This window comes from Marmota flaviventris, chromosome 1 (assembly GCF_047511675.1).
Source record: "Marmota flaviventris isolate mMarFla1 chromosome 1, mMarFla1.hap1, whole genome shotgun sequence".
Lineage (NCBI taxonomy): Eukaryota > Metazoa > Chordata > Mammalia > Rodentia > Sciuridae > Marmota > Marmota flaviventris.
In genome coordinates, this window is record NC_092498.1 from 191,934,842 (window position 1) to 191,940,931 (window position 6,090).

Below are 6,090 nucleotides of genomic sequence, written 5' to 3' on the forward strand. Positions count from 1 at the left end.
TACAGAGGCTGTTTTTACTAAAAGCTGGTTTCTTCTCCTACTGCCCATATAGACTTTCGGTTCAATCCAATTTAAGATGATTCCAAAGACAGGAGCAATGGGTTAACATTGGTTTGTCTGGTGCAAACAGCAGGTCCCAAACTGCTTCCGGGAGAGCGATCCTCCTGCAGGTGCTAAATACAGATAAATGCTCCGAATACAGATGAGAGGAGGGAATAGGTGGCTGGGTGAGGCGTCCAGACACAAGACCAAATAAAAAAGACCGAGCCATTGGAAACTTAGAGCTCACGCTCACAAATGATAAGACAGAATCACCATGAAGAGGATTCAATAAATGCAAATTCTGTGAATCTCCACAGGAAATTGGCACCCAAAGGACTTAAGATTTTAATAGAATATTTGGAAAGAAAATGAGTAAATGAAGTTAGAAACTCAATGGACCTGCTAAACAGTAAAAAAGGGTTAAAATTCAATAAATTGGTTAAATATGTCTTAAGAAAAATTAGTGCCTACCATCTAGAATGTAGCACCAAGAGACAGAATATAGAGGTTAACAGTTCAAAGCCAAGTTGGGCATGGTGGTACACACCTGTAATTCCAGCAGTTTGGGAGGCTGAGGCAGGAGGATCTAGAGTTCAAAGCAAGCCTCAGTAACTCAAAGAGAGCCCATCTCTAAATAAAAAATATTTTAAAAGGGCTGGGAGGTAGCTCAGTGGTTAAGCATCCCTGGGTTCACCTCCAGTTCAAAGGAAGGAAGGAAGGAAGGGAGGGAAGAAGGAAGAAAGGAAAAAAGAAAGTAAGTAAGTAGAGGTTAAATCTTACAGAAGATGAAATGAGAAGGTCCCACATACATCTATTAGGGGATCTAGAACCAGAGAGATAATAAGGAAACACAATCTCAAGACGCAAACAGATGCTGGGGATGTGGCTCAAGCAGTAGCGCACTTGCCTGGCATGCGTGCGGCCCGGGTTCAATCCTCAGCACCACATACAAACAAAGATGTTGTGTCCGCCGAAAACTAAAAAATAAATATTAAAATTCTCTCTCTCTCTCTCTCCCCCCCTCTTTAAAAAAAAAAAAAGATGCAAACAGATGAGAATTTTCCAGATATTAAGAACATCAATCCTCAAACTAAAACAGCATTCCACATCCTTGGCAACTTAAAATAAATTCACCTAGATATTTCCAGTGAAACTCAACACCAAATACAAAGATAAAACCTGAAATAAACATATTACCTACTATAAATGTAAATAGACAGCAACATCAGAGGCCAGATGACAATGGAATAATATCTTTGAAGTTATAAGGAAAAATAATATTAATCTAGAATTCTATACCCTTAGCTGCTTTTAAGAATCCAGGCAAATTAAACTCCTTTCCAAACTCTTGCTGAAAGAACGACCCACACTTGAGTTAGAAGAAAACAATCCCAAAATAAGGAGTAGGCTGGAAAGAAGCAATGGTGAATGAAAATGAAAACATGCTGGTAAATCAAAAACAGCAATGACTGCATAAAAGAACCACACCAATAGATCTTCTGAGGAAGGTATTAAGACAGATTTAAAATAGTGGGCAGTAATAACAGTAGATGGGAAAACTGATGGGCCATTAATTTGTAGGGTCTTAATATTGTCCAAGAGATGGGTAGATGCTGATTAACTTTAATAATCTTTATAAAGTCAAGTATGCATGCTAAATCATAAGAGCAATATTGAAGAATTCTAGCTAAACAAAGGTGGTAGGGCCGGGCACGGTGGCGCATGCCTATAATCCCAGTGGCTTGGGAGGCTGAGACAGGAGGATCGCGAGTTCAAAGCCAGCCTCTGCAAAATCGAGGCACTAAGCAACTCGGTGAGACCCTGTCTCTAAATAAAATATAAAATAGGTCTGGGGATGTGACTCAGTGGTTGAGTGCCCCTGAGTTCAATCCCAGGTAACCCCTCCCCCCCAAGAAAAAGAGTGGTAGGAGTAAGAGAATTATGAAGTTGCCAATCAGGATCCCTAACAAAATAACAGATTTAGGTAAGAGCTATGGATGGAAGCTTTTTGAGTTAAAAAGTGGGAACTTTACAGTGGGAGGATCAGATTGCAGTCCCCAAATCTGCTGAACACATGGGTATTAAGTGTGGTATGACCAGAGCACACACCTGCTGATGAAGGATGCCGAATCACATACAGGAAAGACTTGAAAAATGAACTGACTACCCAGAGTTCAAGGAGGTCTTCAGAGCTATCTTTTAGTTTACAGGAAATACTGGGGATAGAGGAACAAGATAAGTCACCATGTAACATAAACAGATAAACCCAGAATGTGAGGATTCTGACAAGAAGACACAGAAAAACTATCACAGTAACACAGAAGATGTCAGCAGCGTTATGGAAAACAATTCAATGATCAAAATTCAACTGCATTCCTACTCCAATATACTAATCAGAACATGTTAATTTTTTAAATTAAGATTACATTTGGAGTAGCTTTAAAAATAAGGTATCCAGAATAAATCCAACAGATGAATAAGACCTTTATGAAGAAACCCATAAAATCTTCCTGAAAAATAATAAGTTAATTAAATCAACATTCTATGTTCGTGAAAGTGAAGTTCAAGCAGTCAGATGTCATTTTCTTCCCCAAATTAATCTTTAAATTCAAGGCAATTCTTAAAGAAAATTCTTTAAAGATGGGAACTTATCAAATCCATCCTTAAAATTATAACAAAAAGTAAAGTAGAATAGAACAGAACAATTTTGGGCTGGGGTCATGGCTCAGAGGTAGAGCACTCGCCTAGCTAGTATCTGTGGGACACTGGGTTCGATTCTCAGCACCACATAAAAATAAAGATATGTGTCCACCTATAACTAAAAAATAAATATTAAAAAAAAGAACAGAACAATTTTGAACTTGCCCTCTCAGCTATTAAGATTTTATCAAATTAATAGTATTTTAAGTTTATCTGATACATAAAACTACAGTTCTTTTATATTTTTTGCATGCTGGGGAAACATCTCAGGGCCTCACAAATGCTCTATCACTGAGTCTTATCCCCAGCCCTGGTTCATTTTGAAAATGCTATTTGATATTATTTTGTATGATAATGAAACAATTTACATACCCTCTGTTGCAACTTTTTTTCTTTTTCTCCTACCAGGGATTGAACTTAGGGGCACTCAACCACTGAGCCACATCCCCAGCCCTATTTTGTATTTTATTTAGAGACAGGGTCTCACTGAGTTGCTTAGTGCCTCGCTTTTGCTGAGGCTGGCTTTGAACTCATAAACCTCCTGCCTCAGCCTCCTGAGCCAAACCCAGATGAAAGAAAACTTTTAACGTGGTTTTCAGCTTTTGACCATTTCAATATTACAATGAACAAACATACATGAATGTCTCCATGTGAGTTTATATGTGGGGGCAAGGACTTAGAAGCTAAATCGCTGGGGTCAAAAGTATACATCATTTGGGGAACTGGGATATAGCTCAGTGGCAAAGCTCTTGTCTTGCATTTGCAAATCCCTGGGTTCGAACCCCATTTCAAAAAAAAAAAAAAAGATGCATCATTTTAACATGGCTAAATATTTTCAAGTGGGTCCCCCATCAGCAGGGCTAAGGGCGCTGTTTCCCTACTCTTATTCTGAACTTGATGTTTGTTGAACTAACATTTTTGCTGGTCCGGGACTGAGATGATGCCTCTTCCTATCTCATATTTCCAATGAATTTGATCATCATTTTCATTTGTTTTGGGTTCCACATTTCTGTGAGTTGTTTGTTTACATCCTGTGTCTTCCCTTTGAGTTTTTTCCTTCATTTCAGAGTTCTTGACATACTTGAATATTATCCTTAGTTAAAAATCTGCCTTGGAGGACTGGGGTTGTGGCTCAGCAGTAGAGAGCTTGCCTAGCACGCCTAGCACATACGAGACCCTGGGTTCGATCAGCACCACATAAAAATAAATAATTAAATAGAATAAAGGTATTGTGTCCACCTACAACTAAAAAAATAATTTTTTTGAAAAAAATCTGTCTTGCAAATATTTTCTTACAGTCTATGGTTTATATTTTGTTTCTGTGGTAACCTCAAAGTCATGAATGTTCTCCTTTGTTTCTAAAATGTTTAAAGATTTGCCTTTTATATTTTATACTGATTCTACATTGATTTTTGTGATCTCGTTTATTTAAATGAGAAACCTTTTCTTTGGTACACAAGATTACCTCTCTTGTTTACCAAATGTTTATATGGGTCTGATGCTGGCTTTCTTGGGCTATTTTTCTATATCCATGTTATTCCAATGCATATTCCTATGCATATTTGGTACAGACAATAAAAACAGAGAAGGATGGAGATCTACCAAATTTAATATAATGTTTACCCTTAAAAAAAGGAAGAAGAGGGGCTGGGCTGTGGCTCAGTGGTAAAGTCCTCGCCTAGTATGCCTGAAGCACTGGGTTCCATCCTCAGCATCACATAAAAATAAAATAAAGATACTGTGTCCATCTAAATCTAAAAAATAAATATTTCAAAAACAAAAAGGAAGAATATGATTAGAGGTAGTACATTTTAATTATATATAATAATGGGCTTCAACGTAGTAGTACTTTACAACTTTTTCACTGGGCATGGTGGCATAGGCCTGCAATTCCAGTGGCTCAGGAGGCTGAGGCAGGAGAATCACAAGTTGAGAACAGCCTCAGCAACTCAGTGAGACCCTCTCTCAAAATAAGAAATAAAAAAAGGGATAGGGATGTGACTTGGTAGTTAAGCACCTCTAGCTAGGTTCAATTCCTGATACTAAAAACAAAAACAAACAACAACAAAACACAGTAACAAAAAGCACACACACACACACACACACACACTCCAAAAAAAAAAAAAAACTTTTCCTTTTTTTTTGGCAGTACTAGGAAATGAACTCTTGCATGCTAGGCAAACACTCTTCCACTGAGCTACATCACCAACTCCTTAGTTGTTGTTTTGAGACAAGGTCAAACTAAGCTGCCCTTGGATTTGCAATCCTCCTGCCTCAGCTCTGGAGTCACTGAGATTCAGTGTGCACCACCATGCCTGGCTAAAATTCTTTTTTGTTTCAACAAAGGATCTTAGTGCAGATATAGCAAAATGTTAAAAATCTACTTAAGCTGGGTATTGTCTCCAAGTGTTATTCTCTGTACATTTTAGTGACTGAAAAAAGAAAAAAAAAAAACTATAAAGTAGGGCATGTACCACCACACCCAGCTGAAAAGAAACATCTTGAGAGATACAGGAGAATAAATAATTCCTTTTCTTCTTAGATACCACTGTGTAGATGTCTTGTTACACCATAAAGGCTCAACCCTGAGCCAGGCCTGTACTCCCAACAACTAGGGAAGCTGAGGGAGGAGGATCTCAAGTTCAAGGTCAGCCTGGTCAATTTAGCAAGACCCCATCTCAAAATTAAATAAAATGGGTAGTGGTAGGGAATGTAACTCAGTAATAGAACACTTAGTGTTTGCAAAGCCCTGATTTCAACCCCCAGCACTGCCCTCCTCCCCCAAGGTTCAACTTTAAGGACAAAACTCACAGCACAAGATGGATGGTCAGAAAATCACAGAAAAGGACTTGGGTCCATGACGACACAGCTGAAATACTGAATTTACAAGGCTGGTCTCAAACTCCTGTGCTCAAGTGATCCTCCTACCTGTCCCTCCTGTGTAGGTAGCTGAGCCTGCAGGCTACCTACAGGCCTGCACCACCAAGACCTACCCAACTTTCTTGTAAAGTTTTTCTTACCATTTAAGACACATTTGATTATATTTTCTTCTCCTTGCAGCTTACAGCATATTGATAGAATGCTCTTTATCAAAACCAAACAATAAACTTTGAAGAATGTATGAATTCCAGTGAGTTCTTGATGACTATAAAGACCTTGTTATTCTCATACAGACTGGAGGCAGGAATTTTGCAAACTACACAAATAGCTGTAGATTTACCAGAACCACCCTACTTTTCCTTTGCACTTTCCCAATTGTTAAACAGTCACAAACAGAATATGCCTGTTTTTTTAAGCACTGTTAGCCACATCTAGAAATGTGATATAGGGCCCAAATTTGCTTCTATA